Source organism: Anabrus simplex, chromosome 1, assembly GCF_040414725.1.
Source record: "Anabrus simplex isolate iqAnaSimp1 chromosome 1, ASM4041472v1, whole genome shotgun sequence".
NCBI lineage: Eukaryota > Metazoa > Arthropoda > Insecta > Orthoptera > Tettigoniidae > Anabrus > Anabrus simplex.
The window spans coordinates 474,955,362-474,977,419 of NC_090265.1; the positions used below are offsets into that span (position 1 = coordinate 474,955,362).

At 41.3% G+C, this 22,058-nt stretch overlaps 1 non-coding gene across 1 annotated transcript; it reads left to right on the top strand.

The window, feature by feature from the left end:
• The first annotated feature begins 8,355 nt into the window (after positions 1–8,355).
• On the top strand, positions 8,356–8,437 carry TRNAS-UGA (transfer RNA serine (anticodon UGA)). Its single transcript has one exon. It is a non-coding gene; the product is annotated as a tRNA-Ser (tRNA).
• Positions 8,438–22,058: the final 13,621 nt, after the last annotated feature.

Genomic DNA, 22,058 nt, shown 5'->3' on the forward strand with positions numbered 1-22,058 from the left:
GCATAATGGTGGGTTGTTCTGCACCTAATTGTAGTACCGTTAATGTCTCTACTGCGGGATACAGGTTGTTTAGATTCCTTTCTGGCCTGCATTATGCCTCCACTGCCTCTGCTACACCTTCTACTTCAACTGCTAACTTAAACCTGCATCCAGCTCCCACTGACATTACTACACCCCTTAATTCAGTCACAGTGATCATTCAATATTCAGTTCTGCCCCCAAAAGTCCGGCAACAGGAGTTCAACTTCCAAACACCACAGTTACAATATTTGTCAAAACTAACCTCATATGGCAGAAATAATTTGTTTAACGTTGGTGATAGTATATCAAATGCATTATTGAAAACCAAGACCTGTGGTAGGCCTATATGCAGGCAGGCTTTAAACTATGAACTTTCTGACTCAAGCTTTGAAACATTCGCATATTTTTAAACAAATTGGGTGGTCTAAAGAAGCCAAATTGTGAAGTTAAGCAATCAATTTGTAACTGCGATGTCTTCTATAGGAACTATAAGCATTATATAATGCAAAATGGTGCAAATCTTATAATGGAGAAAATTTTGAATGATAAATGTATCAGTACATGTTCTCCAACGTGTTGTAATTTAAAAGAAAAAGTTGGCAGACACTTCTTCAAAATTCGATCCTATGCTGTTGTGGACAAGAAACGAGGTATAATATATGGGACTACTTCGGAAAAGAAGAGAAAAATATAAACAAGGAATGTAATGTTATTGTTTTGTAAATAGGCTACTGTAATAAAAGGAGACAGTAAATTTGTAAAATATTACTTAAATATCTTTTTTTAAATGTGCTGCTTGAGCAAGTTAACAAATGATGCAGCCTTTTGAAGTTTAATAAGATGAATCGTGTTGAGAAATAATACTACTTCTCCTCAAACCAGAGGAATTTCTGTTAAAAAGTACTGTTAACTTTGCCGAAGTCAAAAATTTTCAATATTCTCACAGCTCGTGGGCCACTCCCCTTACAAGTCACTGGTAACTGGGTATCAGGTTGGGAGAGAAGTTTCAGCTATAGAAGTAGTTACTCTATTCCTATTTTCTTCCCGAATGTAATTTATAATAACACAACATTTGTTTCAGGAATGTTCGGTTGAATAAACTAAAATCCTCTGTTCATTACATCTGCATAGACAGATGATTCATAACACTCACCAAAAATTAAGTTTATTTTGCACATAGAATGCCTTTTTTCAAATACTGGTAAATAAGAAAAGAGACTAAATTTTAGAAGAAAGAAATAAAGAATCCCAGTTACTTGGGTGTTTTCGTCTTCGTACATCACATTTCAGCGTTATTTTTGTTCCAAGAATATTTTTCTTACTGTTTCGACAACAGTGAATCAATTTCACGCAAGTATGAAATACCGACTGAGATCATATGGTATCAAAATCTTCTATCACAATTTATGTATCTTCGACACTGACCGATTACTACGTCATATTCCACGATTTAATAATTACAGTAGCCTATATCAATACCACGGTGTCCCTCATTTCATTTGACGGTACCGCGGCTCATAGCTTACGAACAACCTATTCAACTTATCAAAAATATAATTATAATAATAATAAAAACCGATTTATTAGTAAGCTATTTTTTCTAATATTTCTCCAGTGAGAGCACGTCCCTAGTTTGTTTGTTTATTAAAAGGCAAATTATCAACGACCTTGCTTTTACAATCACCGTCTCGAGTAAAAATTATACAATAATTAACGAAATATAATAATATGTATGTTGAGTAACCGTTTGAATAGTACTGAGAATGAGTATTTTTACAGTGTTTTAGTTTAGCATTATTTTCTAACGTGGAGAACAGTAAAACAAAGGGATATACAAACCTGCGGCGGTCAACTGCCTTACCAACGTAGTGCAGGAATGAACCATAATGGCGGGCGAGCATACCTAGTCTTTAGAGAGGCCTAGCTCGGACCGTGACGTTACAAAAGTGGCCCACGTTCAGTATGGCAGTGTACGGCCCGCTCTCACACTCACCATGATATTGTTCATTTATTGAACCTTAACGATATAATTGAACACGCCTTCAATTCTGGTTTTATTTAGGCCTGTGTACTACACGAATTTTATGCGGGGGGCGGAGGGGAGGCGGGAAGTGGCGGCGCAGTTTATGTACATTTCTTTACATGAAATTAAGCTGACATATGCATTTGTAACGGAACACGGTTTCATTTAAAAGATTAAAACCCATAATACGTATACAAATAGTTTCAATGTTACTAGGCAAATACACGATAGCAATTCACAACAATAGTCTGGAAACTTTCTTAGAAATTAGGCTTAGCTTAAAACTAATGTAACAATTCTTAAGGTTTCAGTTTATCAATTTCTATTTTCTTTGCCGATTTATGGGTATCCTTGAGGGCTTCTTCTTCTTAACCATGAGTTTGTCTGCGACAACTTTTCTATAGTTATTCAGTAATACATTACAAAAATGCATGTACATTTGTCAACGAAATCTTTAAAACTACTTCTACAATCACTGCATGTTTCAAACATGATGTTTTCATTTTCCAAAACATTGTTGACAAGCACAATCAGAATGTTTCTGTGAGAATCCCAATGTAAAAACATCAATTCAAATTTATCACTTGTAAGTACACTAAATAATTTAAATCGTGTGATCAAAATATTATCAATAAAATATGGATATATCAAAGCTCCCCTGTCGATGATATCGAAATAATAATTGCCCCTGGCTTTAACACATCTGACGTTACATTATCATTATTTAACAATAAAACACTTTGACAACTTATACATGTACAATTTTTCATAAATAATTTACAAATATATCTACCAATATAAACTAGACCTAACAAAATTCCTATCTTCCACCTCTATAACATGCAACATCACCAGTTGTCAGGAACAAGTAGAAATTGTACGTTTCTCTCAAAATCTTTTCTTTTAAGCTTCAATCCATTTTCCTACTACAAAGGTGAAACTTAAATGTTATTAACACTCTTTCCTCTTTTTCATAGGATGGTTATCATTTAACCCCGAACTGCAGTATCATCGGCATTCGTGACGTAGACTGAATGCGGAAAACAATTACAGGTAAGTGACAGAAGTAACGGCCTTAGGGCCGATTGCAGAAACGATGACTAGTTTTAAGCCTTAGATAACGTCTACCTAAACAGTGTCTAAATCGAGCACGATCTTCCATTGCATAAACAATGTTCAGCCGTTGTTTAAGGTTTAAAGTTTCAATATTGGTTTCAAAATGGAAATAAAAGTATCTTTTATACAACTCTTCGCTTGTCGCACGCAACCAATGAAATTCATCGGTGCACGCGCCGAACGCCAGTCAGCTGTTTGGCTTCCTACACATTACTCAAATATGGCTAAGCATGAGCATGACTTGCCCACAGATATGAATATCGCTTTCGGTGGAAATTAAATCTCCTAATATTATCGACACTAAAGTGACACGCCAGCGTACGGGGAAAAGTATGTAGCTTTGATTATAGAGTTGTTATGGTGAGTGTAATCTAGTCGTAAATAGCTTCGACGCAGGGAAGATGAAACAATATAGTAATGTATAACCGAAATGTGTTGTACAGGCCATGTAGATGGAGATCGTAGGATCGAAACGAATCATCGGCAGCCCTGAAGATTGTTTTCCGTAGTTTCCCTATCTTTACACCAGGGAAACACTAGGGCTGTCATGATGGCCACGGCTGTTCTTCCCCAGCCCTCCTCTTTAAAGAATAATCACCACCATCACCCCCAACATGCCTTTTCCTATCTCATAGTTGACGAAAACGTATCTGAATTAGCGCAACGATTATTATATGAACCACATACAACCTACTTCTTAGTTTTCATTATTATGTGTGCTTACTTGGCAGTAAATATAAGTGAATCCCTCCCGGTTGATGTATGTGACAACCCTCTGACGACTGGAACAAGTAATCCTGACATGTATGTAATCGAAGTGACCTGTATTTTCATGGGAATTACCCCATGTATAATAAAATATATCGGTTGCCAAGAATTGTATTCCAGTTGGGAGTTACTGGACTGTCCCTTTGTCAGTATCAAGAAACAAGTCTCTTGAAAAGCGAAATCTTATTTTAAGCTCTACCTCTCCGTACAGTTCAAATGAATTGCTGCGATTTCGCAGCGGGCGACCCATAGAGAGGCCGTCGGACTAACCTTTCTTCCCGGAATCGTCTCAACATGATAATACAAATTTCATATTTCATGGTACATAACCTCTGATTGTGATTCACTCCTCTCATTTGAGGTTAAACCGTGTTATCGGTAGTGTTTAAATATGGCCGGTTAAACATCGGTTTTAGACAGTGACTAAGTGATAAATAACGTCTCTGCAATGCGGCAGCCATACTTGGGCATTGTTTAACCGTAGACATCGTCTAAACACGGTTTCTGCAGTCGGCCCTTAGAGTTTTAGGCATTCAAGAATGAAATAACTTTCCATTTATTATAAATTCTACACATCTTTTACATGCTCATGGATTCGGTGATCAGTACATCCTCCAACCGTCGAACGTGCTAACCAACACCATGTTACTACTAGTGGCAGAGTGCAGCGGTCTTGGGCTCATTCTCAGCGACATCACCATAGTCTTCATTCTTCACTGGAACCTCGTACCGATGACTGGATTGAACGTGCTGACCAACACCACTCGATACTTGATTGTCGTCTCCTAGCTGCTGACGACGTCTCGACTGAACGTGATGACCACCACCCTCGATACTGGATACTGGATTGTCGTCTCCTATTGCGAAGGATGTCCACGTTGACTTGCACGTTCCGCAGGCACGCGCCGTGATCGATTAGCCCTGGCGGACGAATTCTTGTGACATTAGACAACTGTAAGGAAATGCAGTTATAATGCGTAACTAGTTAGATGCGCGTGTCCTTCCTTTGCATTCTAATGCACTCCTTGTAGCTACCTTGCCTAACATCGCAACTGCTATTCGTGAAACAGTGCACACGAATTTCACCTCACAGACAGCGTTGAGTACAGGGAATGATGTCTGCGTCCCAACAGCGCAGTATTTATTGAAGTGACTAGCCCACGCCACGCAAGACGCTCCCTTTGCGGGCCATTTGAGTTCCTTTCCCGGGCTGGAATTTTCTCACGGTGCTTGAGACAAATACCCATTAATTCTCCGAGATTATGAATAGCTTCATGCGGCACATCAAGTTACTCAGAAAATTGCCCTAATTAATTCTATCGTTTTATAATCTCTATATTCCTTCCTTGGACAGAGATATCTGTCAAGTTTTATTTCTCTCCAGCCTGACTTCTCCCGCTATTTCTTGCAGAGATGCTGACATCAGAAGCCGTGAAGTGAAGTTGTTGGCGTGGCTTCATCTCCACTTTTATCTGGCTGTGAACTACACCCTAATAGTGAAGCTATGATGCCTTCATAAGAGCACAATGTTGCGTTATGTTGCACAATAATATTAAACCTTATATAAATCTTGTTGTGGTCTCATCTGCATGCTGTAATTACACGCAGATCATATCTAATGGGTCATGAACAGAACGGTTCAGATAACGAAGTTGGACTTGAGACTTGGAATCTAAGATTATGTTCTCTTGTCCGGGAGTAGGCAGTGGGGGTGGGAAGCAGAAGTAAAATCCTTGAGAACTTCTGGTCTGGAGGATTTAGTTACTCGTTTCTTTTTTCTTTTTTTTGTGCTAGTTGCTTTACGTCGCGCCGACACAGTTAGGTCTTATGGCGAAGATGGGACAGGGAAGGGCTAGGAGTGGGAAGGAAGCGGCCGTGGCCTTAATTAAGGTACAGCCCCAGCATTTGCCTAGTGTGAAAATGGTAAACCACGGAAAACCATCTTCAGGGCTGCCGACAGTGGGGTTCGAACCTACTATCTCCCGAATACTGGATACTGACCGCACTTAAGCGAGTGCAGCTATCGAGCTCGGTACTCGTTTCTCTAAATTATCTTTATTTGCAAGATACAGATAATAATCATCATGCCTATATTCGGAACTACTACTACTAAAATGTTTTCAATCCTCCCCTGAAGGGGGAGGCGGGCCTCTTAGACGGTGACGCCGTCTCTCAGGCCGGATGATTTGTTACGTTGAAGGAGATGCACGGAGAATGTGAGGAGGTTGGCGGCCGTGGCCTATACTAGGAACTGTCCCGGCATTCGCATTAGTGCAGGAGAATGGAAAACCACGGAAAGCCATTCTCAGGACAGCCGACGGTTGGGGCCAGCCATGAGGTCCAGCCCTGTCCCGTCTCCCGAATGCAGAGGCGTAGAGCCACGGTAGAGCCGTCGCCACCCCTCTTTTGCTCTGTTGGCCGGTCAGAGTGCAGAGCTCTTGGACCACGGACCAGCCACGGGCACTTACGGGCTGAGACCCACTCAGCATCTACCGACCTTGCAGAAAATGCTACACAATTGCTCCGCGGGTCTCCGCTATTTGCTGTGACGCTGTAGAATTCGGTTAGCCGCGACAAACAACATTTTGCATTTTGTGCTTGTTTCCGGTAAGTATCTTCCTTAATGATTGAATGAATTAAAGGAAAGAATTGCCTGTAAAGACAACAGGGTTTATACATTTTTTAAATGATTCCCAGATTCAGGCGGCAAAAAGGGAATACAAATTTACTTTTTCTCCACAAAGGGTGGGGGTGGGGGGGGGGTGAGTGCCCCCTCGCCCCCCGAATCACCACTACTGGAGTTAATTTACGCCGATCTGCTGGAGGGGGGGGGGGGGGAGATGTAAATCTATGAGGCTTCACATACAGTGAATTGTGATCCTGAGGTGTCCTCCGTCTTGGCAATTACTCTTTTCCATTACCGGTATACTGGGATCGGGAGTGAACCTCCATTCCAGTTTCTTCAACATAGCCAACCTGCAATTTGAGATATTAAACGGAGGTTCTTTTCTAAAAATCGTGGTCTAGAGAATTAAAATCTATGGTTGCATGTCCCGTTTCCTAATAAGGGGGCGGGGATGAGGTAATTTAATTTAATTTCCTGTGGCTATTTCTAGCCGAGTGTAGCCTTTGTAAGGCAGACCCTCCGATGAGGGTGGGCGGCATCAACCATGTGTAGGTAACTGCGTGTCATTGTGGTGGAGGTTAGTGTTATGTGTGAGTTGCAGCGATATTGGGGACAACACAAACACCCAGCTCCCGGGCCATTGGAATTAACCAATGTAGGTTAAAACCCTCGACCCGGCCGGGAATTGAATCCGGGACCTTCTGAACCGAAGGCCAGTACGCTGACCATTCAGCCAACGAGTCGGACGGGGATGAGGTGAGATGAAATGGTATGGCAAATGTTTACGTCAGGATACCCTAACTGAAGCTAATTCAGTCGAGGAGCTAATGAAGATGAAATTAAATTGAGTAAGAAGATGGAAGGAATAGGCTGTGGCCTATGAATTGGAACTGTCCCAGCATTTTTCTGGAAGCTAAAATGGTAAACCACATTCCATTCTTAGGACAACGGACGGTGGGGTTCGAATCCACTCGTCTCCTGAATGCAGAACTTGGCTCCATGGCCGTAGCGCATTAACAGGCGCGGAAGCTTTTTTATTATTATTATTATTATTATTATTATTATTATTATTATTATTATTATTATTATTATTATTATTTACAATTGGCTTTACGTCGCACCGTCTTATGGTGACGATGGGATAGGAAAGGGTTAGGAGAGGGAAGGAAGCAACCGTTGCCTTAATTAAGATAAAGCCCCAGCATTTTCCTAGTGTGAAAATGGCGAACCACGGAAAACCATTTCACTGTTGTCGACAGTGGGGTTCGCAACAGCCTCGTGACGGCGGTAAGTTTACCAGTACATAAAACCATTCTGGGGGACAAAATTCCGGCACCTCGCTGTCTCTGTAAACCGTAAAAGTGGTTAGTGGGGCGTAAAATAAATAAGATTAATAGTAAACCTATTGTAATAGGTCATTAAAATGTTATCATAAAATTGCCTTGTTTAGATATCACTATTCAGTTTAATCCTTCAGCTGGACGACTAGTGAAGGTCTTTTGAAAATTCTATTACTGAATTTAGAAAATTTTCTGAGCAGTAGCGATGAAAATCGGTGATAGTGCCCTAGATTTGCCTAAGGCGTCGTTTGAAAGTGTACTGTAGGCCTATTGAAGTTTACAGCGTACGCGCGCAGTACGATTTGTATGAGAGTTATCCGCAGGTAGAACAGGAATTAAGCTCTTGAGTTGACATAATATAGTTCATCTATGAAATACAATTTACAATTGTGTAGTACAACAAATGGTGTGTTCGCATGAACGTAGCTAATAAGACCTCCACAACGCAGCTTGTGACGTGAGCTGCGGTGTCCGAGTGGTTAAGGAGTTGGACTTGAAATCCAATGGGCCCTGCCCGCGCAGGTTCGAGTCCTGTCCGCAGCGGATATTTTTATTTCTTTTTACTTATTTTATTGCCTTTCTCAAAGCTCAAGAAGTAACAATTAAACAAAACAAGCCTCATTCGTCACGATATCAAGGCATAAAATTGATTTTTTAAAAAATAATTCGAGTTCATAAGGCAAGCCCTTCACTTCAGATCGTTGCTATTTGAAGATTAATTATACTATTCATAGATGAAACAGTGTTGTGTTTTACTTCATTTTAATATGATGCGACACCTTCTGAAGTTTTTTTCTTTTCAACCGCTGGATCTGAACTATAATGAGGCTTCTTCTTAGCAGAGGCGTTTGTAAACCTATCCGGGGAAGTTTGGTTTTCGTACGGCTCACCACGACGCAAATGTTGACTTGGTAAATAAAGATTCAGGTTAGATACAGTTCGCCCGGCCTCTGTGATGTAGTGGTTAGTGTGATTAGCTGCCACCCCTGTAGGATCGGGTTCGATTCCCGGCTTTGCCACGAAATTTGAAAAGTGGTACGAGGGCTGGAACGGGGTCCGCTCAGCCTCGGGAGGTCGGTCAACTGAGTAGAAGGGAGGCTTCGATTCCCACCTCAGCCATCCTCGAAGTGGTTTTCCGTGGTTTCCCATTTCTCCCCCGGACAAATGCCGGGATGGTGCCTAACTTAACAGCCACGTCAATCCCTTCCAATCTTTCCATCCCCCCACAAGGCTCCTGTTCAGCATAACAGGGGAAACCGCCATTTCGAGGTACTGGTCCTCCTTCCTAGTAGTATCCTCCTCCCACGACCCTAAGTTGCACACTGCCCTTGAGGCGTTAAAGGTGGAGTTCCGAGATAAAAACCAATCCTGGACGGTGAATGGATTAAGAAAGAAAGATTATGTATAGTTTGTGGTATACCGGGCGAGTTGGCCGTGCGGTTAGGAGCGCGTGGCTGTGAGTTTGCATCCGGGAGATAGTGGGTTCGAATCCCACTGTCGGCAATCCTGAAGATGGTTTTCCGTGGTTTCCAATTTTCACACCAGGCAAATGCTGGGGCTGTACCTTAATTAAGGCCACGGCCGCTTCCTTCCAGCTCCTAGGCCTTTTCCTATCCCATCGTCGCCATAAGACCTATCTGTGTCGGTGCAACGTAAAACCACTAGCAAAAAGAAAGTTTATTGTATAGCGTTGTAAAAGATACCAAGAGATAGTGCGTCTCATTATCAAATTTTTAAAATCAACAAATCACAATGAACACAAAACACAATGAATAACTGTGACGTGGTTTCACCCTAGTAACCAGGAGTTGAAATATCAATCCTCGACCGTCCTCGAAGTAGTTGTCTCTTCAACTCGAGGTAAATACCGAGTATCTACACCACGGCTGCCTTCTTTCAAATCGCATGTTATACCCAGGATCCCAGGATGTAGTCGAAGGTATAAGTAGGTATACTCCGTATGCCCTCTGGTTAACTACACTCAATAGAATATGCCTTCTGATTTATTGGTATACCTTCTTATTTGGCTTCTTTCCTTTTCAATTTCACAATTCCTTGAAAGAGTTTTAACTCCCCAGCTACGATCGTTATTGTGAACATCGATGGTTCAGCTTGACGAATATAGCAGCTTTCACTTATTTAAGGTCACCACTGTTCGTTGCTTACGTCTTCACCCTTATGTTATACAGTACATTCAAATGCCTCGCTAGTTGACCGATTTAAGCCTGAAAAATAGATGAAACCGTGGCTGCAAAACCACCGTACTGGAGCATACACAAATTCAAGAGTTTGTTTGAGAGAAACTTAAAAAAGAAGAAAGAAAAATGGCATCTTGGATTTTTTAAATAAATAGTTGGAAGTAGGTCCAGTAAAAAACTACTGTGTAAGCAAATTAAGATTTTCAGACTAGTGCATTCAAATACGGAAGTTTGTTGTAACTATCCCTAACCCACTAATTTTAAAAGTCAGGGTGGTCTTGCATCCGGAATTTGTGATGCCCTGTCTTGGGACTACAGCGCTGGCTATACCGTCCTGATTCTCATCTTTGAAATAGCTTCACCAGGAAAAAGGTCATTCATCTTCCTCTAGTTGGTGCAAGATTCAGTGTGTCTATCTCGGTTCTGTATCATGCCTGGTGTGAAAATGAAAAAACCACGGAAAACCATCTTCAGGTCTGCCGATAGTGGGGGGTTCGAAATCACTATCTCTCGAATGGAAGCTCACAGCTCCACGCCCCTAACCGCACGGTCAACTCGCTCGGCTCTCTGTGTTCGCAACATATAACAAGACTGAATGAAAATCAAATCAGAGCCAATGAGCTAGCTTGTCAACGATTAAGTCATGAAGCTATTACTTAGAAATGGGCGTTGATAATTAAAATAGTCGTTTTAACTACTTCACTGCAATTCATTCAGCCACTCTACGTTACAAACAGAACAACTTTCTGGAGAGAATTTACGACTGCTTGTATATTAACGATGTACCAACGACTGACATATCGAAATATCTGAACATGTCACCATTGACACCATTCCCGGCTACTTCGTCATAAATCTGTTAATCTTAGTATTTTACTGTTTGAACTATGGGATGAATAGGCCATAAACTTCGCACTCGAAGGGTTATAAGGCGCATCACAGTCACGGTTATTCCAAATGATTCTCTAACAAAATGGTGGTGCTACATAAATTCTCGGTTGTTCATTTGAAGATATATTGGCGCTGATCGCGGTTTCTCTTCCGCTAGGAACTTCATGCCAGCGGGCATATATTAAATGTATTTCTACTTCTTCTTCTCCTCCTCCTCCTTTTCTTCTTCTCCTCCTTCTTCTTCTTCTACTACCGCTTTTTCCCGCACCTGCGTCGCACATGTAAATTTGGCCCTGTTTTACGGCCGGATGCCCTTCCTGACGTCAACCCTATATGGAGGGATTTAATCACAGTGTTGGAACAGACAAATACACCCAGTTCCCGAAGAATTAATCAGATGCGATTAAAATCCCCGACCCGGCCGGGAATCGAACCCGGGACTTTCTGAACCGAAGGGCAGTACGCTGACCATTCAACCAACAAGTCGGACATATATTAAACGTATTTCCTTTACCATAATTCAGTAGCAGTCTGATTTGTGCCTGTGAAGGACAATAGATCTGGTTTGGGAATATGGATAATAGACCATAATCAATTTCTTCTTCTTCCTTCTGACCTTTCTCGCAATGTCGTTTGATCGGTACTTCCTATGGGTTCGACCTAGTTTTAAGGAGGGATGCCCTTCCTGACGCAACCTTATGTGCAGGGATGTATACACGTTTGCGTGTTTCTGTGATGGTTTGTTGTGTGGTGTGTCGTATATAGGATAAAGGGATCTGTATTAAGACTAACGCAAATACCTAGTCCCCGAAACAGAGGAATTAACCATACAGAGTCAAAACCATCGGTACGGCCAAGAATCGAACCCGGGGCCTCTGAACCGAAGACCACTAGATTGACCATTCAGTCAAGGAGCCGGATATGGATTTTCGCAACAGTTCCCATTTAATTTTTTAACCTAACCTGATTGACAAATCCCCTATCTAGTTGTTACAGAGATATAAAGCACTCAGAAAATGTATCTTGTTTGAAACTTAAGGAAAATTGTTTTAAGTCTTCAGCATTATTATATATTCGTAAACAGTTTCACGAATTAAATGTATTATATTAAAATCAACGTCCAGAAACAAATTAGCGCAATAATAACAACATACACAGCGACATCTCTTTCAAGAGGGGGCGTGATAGCCGAGTGACATCGTCACAGGCTTGTCACAAAAGTGGTCGTAGTTCAAATCCCGGCCAATTGACGTGGAAATTTGAAATGAACAGTCACGTTCCTGTGGTTCGGATTCCATTTAACCTGGAAGTTCATGGCGATCACGATGCCAACAACCACATAAACGTACAAGGTTGCTTATTTTGTTTATTCTTTTGAGAATGTGAATTAATCTTTATTCACGAATGCATGGCCATGATAATGTCCTCCCAGTCTCATTTAAGTCAACACGACGGAGAAAAGATTTTTACTAATATTCCTGAAATTACAGATGATCACAAGGATTCAGAATACTACAGCAAGTTTATAAATTAATAGCCTACAACAGTTATCAACAAAAGGAAATGGAATATAAATAGGCTACAACAAGAAAAGGTCCGCCTCTATGGTGTAGTGGTTAGTGTGATTAGCTGCCACCCCCGGAGGTCCGGGTTCGATACCCGGCTCTGCCACACAATTTGAAAAGTGGTACGAGGGCTGGAACGAGGTCCACTCAGCCTCGGGAGGGCAACTGAGTAGAGGTGGTTTCGATTCTCATCTCAGCCATCCTGAAAGTGGTTTTCCGTGGTTTCCCACTTCTCCATGGTACCTAACTTAAGGCCACGGTCGCTTCCTTCCCACTTCTTTGTCTATCCCTTCCAATCTTCCCATCCCCCACAAGGCCCCTGTTCAGCATAGCAGGTGAGGCCGCCTGGGCGGGGTACTGGTCATCCTCCCCAGTTTTATCCCCGACCCAGAGTCTGAAGCTCCAGGACACTGCCCTTGAGGCGGTAGAGGTGGGATCCCTCGCCGAGTCCGAGGAAAAAACCGACCCTGGTGAGTAAACAGATTACGATACGATACGATACAACAAGAAAAAAAGAAAAAAAAGAAAAAAATAGAAATTCGTGATTTGTGGCGCAATGGATGAGGATCGACATCTCAATATCCTAATAGATGCCTTCAGTTCCGTGAGGTCCGGCTCTATGGTTAAATGGTTAGCGTGCTGGCCTTTGGTCACAGGGATCCCGGGTTCGTATCCCGGCAGGGTCGGGAATTTTAACCACCATTGGTTAATTTCGCTGGCACGGTGGCTGGGTGTATGTGTCGTCTTCATCATCATTTCATCCTCATCACGACGCGGCAAGTCGCCTACGAGATTCAAATCATATGACCTGCAGCTGGCGAGCCGAACTTGTCCTCGGACACTCCCGGCACTAAAAAACCATACGCCATTTCATTTTAGTTCTGTGAGAGCAACGGCATGGAAAACATCTTTGCGGTTTCCAGTTGCAGAAGTAGACAACCAGACGACGTAATTGCACCTCTGGCTCCGAACATAAGTCCCGTAACTACAAGGTCCTTGAAGTGATATTTGTTAAGATAGTATGGGGTTCAGGGGTAGTATCTTTCTCTCTTCGTCGACTTCACTATTTTACAGTCTACCAATTGGTTGGTGAAATAACGGAATATTTAGTTTGTAAGCATGTAACTTTAGTTGAAATACTGCTGAACGTTTTGAACACTAGTGTTTGATTTGTTTAAATTTCGACTCTTTTGCTGGACTGGATAACAGTGTACATTATCTACAATATAGTATCTGAATAACGGTTTAATCACAGTGTGTCCCAAAACATAGCCACTCAGTCTTTATGTGCAAATTACAATAAAACATATAGTGTGTATGTGTTAAATTGCTGGCTCCGTGGTATAGGGGTAACGTGCCTGCCTCTTAGCCGGAGGCCCCGGGTTCGATTCCCGGCCAGGCCAGGGATTTTTACCTGGACCTGAGGCCGGTTCGGGGTCCACTCAGCCTACGTGATTAGAATTGAGGAGCTATCTGACGGTGAGATAGCGGCCCCGGTCTAGAAAGCCAAGAATAACGGCCGAGAGGATTCATCGTGCTGACCCCACGACACCTCGCAATCTGCAGGCCTTCGGGCTGAACAGCGGTCGCTTGGTAGGCCAAGGTCCTTCAAGGTCTGCAGTGCCATGGGGTTTGGTTTGGTTTGGTTTGGTTTATGTGTCAAATGAGGGCAGCGGTAGTTTAGGGTCAATAATTATTATTGTAATAACATTATATTAACTGAAATGCAAAATATAAGAGAAAATACTTATATTTCTGTTTAGTGGGCAAGTGCATCATGATAACTTCATGAAGACACGCTTTAATAACTGTTCCCTGCTTCCCTCCTACTACCTCTCTGTCTCAGTGTGTTATGTTACCTGCTTCATGTCCATTCTAACTGTCAACGGTTTTAAGAGCCGCCAGAATGTCGGAAAAAAAAAGTCGTTTCTCAGGATATCTTGAACGTGCTGGAAGCCAATGATCGGAGTTGTCACATTTATAGCCTACGCCTTAAGATACTACCACTCCAGTCGGGATTAAACCCCGTTACCCGGGAACAGAAGCCCGCTAGTCTTGTCATGAGTGTGTGAAGAGCAGTTGTATATACACTCGCTATTTGAGTTTAACGTTTCAGGTGTCTAATCCTTAGACATAATGAGACGACCCCACGTAGAGACGGACATTATGCGTGGAATGTGGCGGTGAGGGATGGAGAAATGGGAAACGACAAGCCAAAATCACATTTCTTAGATAGCTACCAAGAGATACCAGTATAGCTATTGCCCAATTGAAGGTAGGCTTCTAAGACAGAGCCGAATGAGGCACAAGATCTATAGGAGGTTCGAGAATCGTACTCATCTGAATATATGTGAAGAAGAAGAACCCTTAAACCATAGATTAGAACTTCATTTTTCGTTAATGTAGTAGTATGTTCAATAACTACTTCCCAGGACAAAATTCCGGTATTATGTTTATTATTATTATTATTATTATTATTATTATTATTATTATTATTATTATTATTATTATTATTATTATTATTATTATTATTGCCAGCCTGGCGGTCTAGAGGTACTGAGCTTGAGTCTCACGGTGAGGCCCTGGTTTGGATTCCCGGCCGGATTAGCTGGATCAAAGGCTGGTTTGAAGTCTCCTCAGCGTAAGTGATGATAATAATAATAATAATAATAATAATAATAATAATAATAATAATAATAATAATAATAATCGAGATGCTATCTGACGGTGAGATAATGACCCCAGTCAAGAACGCCAAGAATAATGGCCGAGAGGCTCCGTCACCCCGATCACGCGTCACTTCGTAATCTGCAGGTTTTCGGGCTGAGAAGCGGTCGCTTGGTAGGCCAAGGCGCATCAGTGCTGAAGCGGCATGACAATTATTATTATTATTATTATTATTATTATTATTATTATTATTATTATTATTATTATTATTATTATTATTGTGGAAGTACAGATACATCCGTTGTGAAATACTGTGTTTACACTCATCAACCCGTCTAAATCTCAGCTTTGGTTTGACACTGGGAAAGTAATTGAGGCATGAACAATACTAGAAACGCCATTCCTTTCATTTTATAACCGTATGGCCCACAGGATCGGGTAGTGTGCGAAGTGGTCAAATCGCTACCATTAAAGAAGTTATTATATGACAGTCCTAAGAAATCCTTACAACTCATAAGACTTGTCATGTTTATTCTGATTTGTTAGTAAACTTAGCTCATATCACTTTTTTCAGATTTCTTAATAATAATCACATACACATCTACGAATATTTCTCGTACTAAATAGTAGGATGCAACGAGCATATAACTAAGACTCGAGTATTTTCATGAAACGAGTTACATACAGTAATTTTCATGCGAGCGTCTTAATAACCTTTATAACCTTAACCCTGGAGAGGGCGCGTAAAAATAACCCCGTGAGGAGGCGCGCATGGTGTTTTAGACCGGCTCACACAGGAAATAAATACCACAAATTAAGCAAAAACTATTTTTAATATTACAAAACTAGTAAATAATTTAGAACCAACTTGTAAATAATGTTCAAAGGTATTTTAAAAATACAAAAAATTAGTAAACAATTGACGCTCATTCTGCGTCATCACTTGGTTCTTGACTTTTCGTACTACATTGAACACAATCATATCACTGCCGAGTGTTATTTGCAGATACTGCATGTTGCTGGCATACGCGGCATCTAGTCTTAGATTTTCTGGGGGGATCTTCCAGGTCCTTGCAGTTTTTGTGGAGCTCCAGAGGGCTGCTCTTCTTCAGGCAATCCTAACATTTGGCGAATGTTCCTTTTCTAAAAGCCTTTAGATTTCTCTTTCCCTATTTCTATCCATGATATGTTGGACTTCAGTGTATACGAAATCTACACGAAATTAAAATAAAACTGACACATTCTTACTACATTAACTGGAAAAGGAAGATAAAACTTAACTCATAAATACGCATACGTCGTGGGGCGCGCCGGGAGTTTTAGACCGGGTCCGTCAAACAATGCACTCAGGCTGAAACTGAGGAGCGTGAGGGGTGAATTGTTTACGCACACTGATAGTGGACGAGTGCAATGTATGGTACTGAGGGGATGGAAGCTAGCGGCCCGCTACGTTAAGAACTAAAAACATTTATCTCTGAATCCGGTCGAAAAGACCGCGACGCGCGCTCTCTAGGGTTAATAACCTTTAGTGAATTATATCTGTATGTACAGTATATTCTTTATTAATTCTGTTAAATGCATTCATTTCATACCATACGACGGGCATCCTAAAGGGTAACACCTTCTCTAGGCCTGGAGATATGTTGCGGTGATTTGTGACTTAGAGAAGGCGAGAGGAGAGTGGCCGTGGTCTATAAAAGGAACTCTCTCGACATTCGCCTTTGTGAGGAGAGTAGAAAACCATTCTCAGAACTGCCGAATGTAGGGCTGCAAGGCTAATAAAACCAGCCGCTCATTAACCGAAGCCTACTCTACTTGATGTACTTTATCGATAATCCTCAAGTGTGTACACCATCTCGTAACAAGATATATATCTCTGAAATGAAGATCTTGATGTTCATAAACACCTTTAATGGTTTATGAGAAATTACTAAGTAGGCTAATCAAGCATAGTGGAACACACAGTAGTTTGAAAAATATCCTTCTTTGCCTTTCGAAGGATAATGTTCTCGACTATTAGCGACAGATAACTGGCACGATATATATTGACTATGAGGGTTCCTGACTAGTTCAACACATGGCCTGGACAGAGCAGCGCTGTGGTTGGAAGATTTTAACCTCACAGCAAAACACAATAAGGCACAGGAAGTTAACAGAAGTAGCTGGAATGAGCTGCAGTAACAGCAAGTTCGGAACATGTAAAATGTAACAAGGCCGGACTCATTTGGAGATCCTAGGAGCCAAAATATTTCAGGCCCTTTAAAGATACAATCAGTACCAGTTTTGTTCATACAGCTGGAATGTGAGTACAATTTGGTTGTTTTGTGAAGTAAATATGTATTTGTTCAGACTTTTTGGTAGGAACCTGATAAAGTATGACATCTATTTTTAGACCTAATACATAAACTCAGATATTACATATCACATTTAGAAAACATATGACCAATCTCAGAAAGCACAGAAAACTGAACTTCCTTTACCCTTTTCTACTCGTACACTTGCAAGTTTGTCCCACCTCTCAACATCAAACTGCCCTGTTACACTTCAGCCCTACCTGTAGCGTACTTGCTTACACTCCAATGAAGCATTGGTGCGAGATGGTGGAGAGAAGAGAGCTCTCAGGCGACTTGTAGAAAATAATTGTCCAGCTTGCGCTTAAGGGAAAGTCATTAAGGGAAATAACTACGATTGTTGGTAAAACGCATTCAGCAATCCAGTACATCATCAATATATTCAGACATGAGGGCACGTGGAAGAATTTGAGACGCAAACCGAGAGAGAGTTAAGTGAAAGGGATGAAAGGCACATTTTGCATCAACTTAGACCGTGATCCTAAGTGTACCAAAACTGCGCAATGTTGAACAACACAATCTGCGAAAGGATCTTTCAAACCAGACTATATGGCGTGTTTTGTGGAAAAATGGCTGTCGTGGCCGAGTTCAACGCAAGCAGCCTTTCAATAGTGCAACAAGCAGATTGATAGATTGAAATTTGGGAAGGAGCATGTTTCAAAAGGTCAAGAATTTTGGAATCGAGTTACATGGTCCGGATTCCAGTCCAATTGAACATATATGGCCGATTTTGAAAAGGAGCGTCATCAAGAGTACATCCATACCGGGGTTCAGAAGAGTTATTACCGAGCTCGATAGCTGCAGTCGCCTAAGTGCGGCCAGTATCCAGTCATCGAGAGATAGTGGGTTCGAGCCCCACTGTCGGCAGCCCTGAATATGGTTTTCCGTGGTTTCCCTTTTTCACACCAGGCAAATGCCGGGGCTGTACCTTCATTAAGGCCACGGCCGCTTCCTTCCACTTCCTAGGCCTTTCCCATCCCATCGTCGCCATAAGACATATCTGTGTCGGTGCGACGTAAAGCAAGTAGCACACAGAAGAGTTATTTCGGAGCAATGGAAGAACATCAGTCCAATACAAGGTAAGAAACTATTTACTTCTATACAAAGACGATGTGAGGAAGTTATTAAGGCAAAAGCATATGCCATACGATACTACTATTGAGTGTGTGTTGATTTCTTTTGTGTGCGTGTGTTTGGAAGAATTCCTGGAATGAAGTGTATGAACAGAAAAGTTGCAAAGGAAGTTCAGTTTTTGTGTTTTCTGAGATTGTTTCTATATTTTCTGATGCGATATGTACATAACATTTGTGTTAATGTATTAAAAATAGACATCATACTTTGTTTCGTTTCTACCAGAAATGTGCAAACAAATGTATATATACAATATATATATATTTATTTCACAAAACAGCCAACTTGTATTCACAGTCCAGCTATACGAACACAATTGTTACTGGTTGTATTTTTTTTAGTACTAACCTTTACTTCTCGAACGAGTCAGAACAAGTTGTGTATATGTTTTAAAGGCCTTAGTGATTAAAGTACGGATGTTTACGTCAGTAGTGTCTTTCCTGATGATTAAACGGTGATATTCTTCACCGTAGAACGCATTATGCAGATTAAATACGAGTCATAGCCTATCGGCTGGTTTTAACATCCTGTTTCATAATATGAGCAAGCCGGTTGTGATCAGCCCATTAAGTCCCCCCCCCCCCAGAGACAAGCTTACGGTCCAGAAGTTCTTTCCGCTGGCTGCATTGCATTGGTTGCTGAATACTACCTACATCTTTTCCCCATGAAATGTCGTATGGCTTTTAGTGCCGGGATATCCCAGGACGGGTGAATACAAGTAGGCGACCTGCGCGTCGTGATGAGGATGAAATGATGATGAAGACAACACATACACCCAGCCCCCGTGCCGTACGAATTTACCAATTAAGATTAAAATCCCCGACCCGGCCGGGAATCGAACCCGGGCCCCTCTGAACCGAACGCCAGTACGCTGGCCGTTCAGCCAACGAGTCGGACTCTTTTCCCCATTAAAATCCATTTCAGGAAGAATAAGAAGGAAAATATTCTATATTGACACAATCGGATAGCATTCCTCTGGAAGAAAGTACGTTTTCAGTAAGTAAGCTGCTGATGATTACATTCTTGTAAATCTAAGAAAATCCCTTCTATTACACCAATATCTCTTATGATATGTAGTGTGGCCACCCTAAATATAATTCAAAAGCATAACATTTGATGTTTTAATTAGGTAAGATAAGCCACGTACAAACTGGACGAATAATTATTTACAATTATTTTATTAATAACAGTAAAAATTTAGCCTACAGAATATAAAAATGATGCCACTCATATGTTGGACTGAAAATCCTTCCTAAAAATGGCACGTAAATGATTTACGCGTAAATATTATAGGCAGCAACCTAAGGTGTTAAGACTGAGACAGAGATGGAAGATTAAACAGTGATACACTTGCATAACATTTTTAGGCTTTATTTTCAGGGCATTTGTGGCATATAACATAATATAGGAATTCCATATTTTTCATCTCCTCTTCTTAAACATTAAAATACCGAGCTAGATAGCTGAATTCGCTTAAATGCGGTCAGTATGCACTGTTCTGGAGATTGTGGGTTCAAAGCCCACATTCGTCAGCCCTGAAGATTGTTTCCGTCGTTTCCCATTTTCACACCGGGTAAATGCTGGGACTGTACCTTAATTAAGGGCACGGACGCTTGCCTCCCACTCCTAGCCCCTTCCTGCCCCATCGACGCTATAAGACCTATCCGTGTCGGTGCGATGTAAAGCAACTTGTAAAAAAAAAAACACATGAAATAATTTGAATAAACCTGTTTTCTTGTGTGCATGAAAAACCAGGCTATATCATTCTTTGGAAAACTTTGGCTGTCTCATTTTAGGACTCCTAAGCGTGCATTGTATTTAAAGCTTTCTATAATAATAATAATAATAATAATAATAATAATAATAATAATAATAATAATAATAATAATAATAATATAGACTCAACTACTATGAGCAGGCATTTTGTTTTGACGCCATTTACGCTACCTGTGTGTCAGTTTCTATGTTCCATTTTACGTTACCAGATGGCGGAAATCCAGCACTCTTTTGGGCGACCGACTACTTAATTTATAATTAATATTGTCGGAAATAACACGGTATGTATTGTATTGTATTGTATTGTATTGTATTGTATTGTATTGTATTTCCCTATTACACTTATTTTTTTCACATCAGTATAATCTGTGTCGGTGTAGCGTGTAGTGTATTTTTAATAGCTGTGATGTTAGTGTGTGCTATTATGTACCAGTATTTCGGTTTTCTGGACAAAGCTCCTTGGCTGAATGCTTGGCATATTGGCCTTCAGTTCACAACGCTCTGTGTTCGATTCTTGGCCAGGCCATGAATATTTAAACAAGTTTGGCTAACTCTAGCTCAGGAGAGTTTTTGGTAGTTTCAATGCACATTTTCATTCGCACACAACATAATCATACTACGCAATAGCGAATGCATCCCCCCACGTAGCATTGACGACAGGAAAGGCACCCAGTCGTAAAACAAAGTTTAATCCACATTATTGTCGAAATGAAATTATCCGGAAACAATGTCGTAACCAGCCAGCTATTTATGAAGCAGTCACAGAGAGGAGACTTAGGTGATTGACAATGTCTGCCGTATGGATGAGAATAGGATACCATACGGACTTCTTTGGCAGTAGCGACCAGCACAGTGGAAGATTCAATGGACGGCACCCAAGAAGACCTCGGGTAAGCGGATTGAACATGGCTTGAAAAATCTGAAACTTACCATAACTCAAGCCGGAATCACAAGTAAAGACAGAAAAATATGGAAAAATTACGATTAATGAAGTCCGAAAACCAGGGTCATCGACAGAACCGTAACGGCTTCGAAGCAGACCCCGGCCCGTCGTTATCTAGGGGGCAAATAAGAAAAAGAAGATACTGCAATAATCATTACAATAATGTCCGGCTACATGGCTAAATGGTTAGCGTGCTGGGCTTTGGTCACAGGGGTCCCGGATTCGATTCCCGGCAGGGTCGGGAATCTTAACCATCATTGGTTAATTTCGCTGGCGCGGGGGCTGGGTGTATGCGTCGTCTTTATCATCATGTCATCCTCATCACGACGCGCAGGTCGCCTACGAGTGTCAAATCAAAAGACCTGCACCTGGCGAGCCGAACATATCCTCGGACACTCCCGGCACTAAAAGTCATGCGCCATTTCATTCTTTTTTAAGTTTAGAATAGCCGTAGTACTTAATAGTTGCGTGTATATGAATAGGTTAGCACAGGGCAGGGTGGTATGGAGCCAAACAAACGCTCGCATGAATACAAATTACTGTATTAGAAGACAGATGAAGTTCAGTGTTAATAAAAATTAATTCGAGAAATAAATGACCGAGAGACGACGCATACCCCCAGACCCTATGCCAGGCAAATTA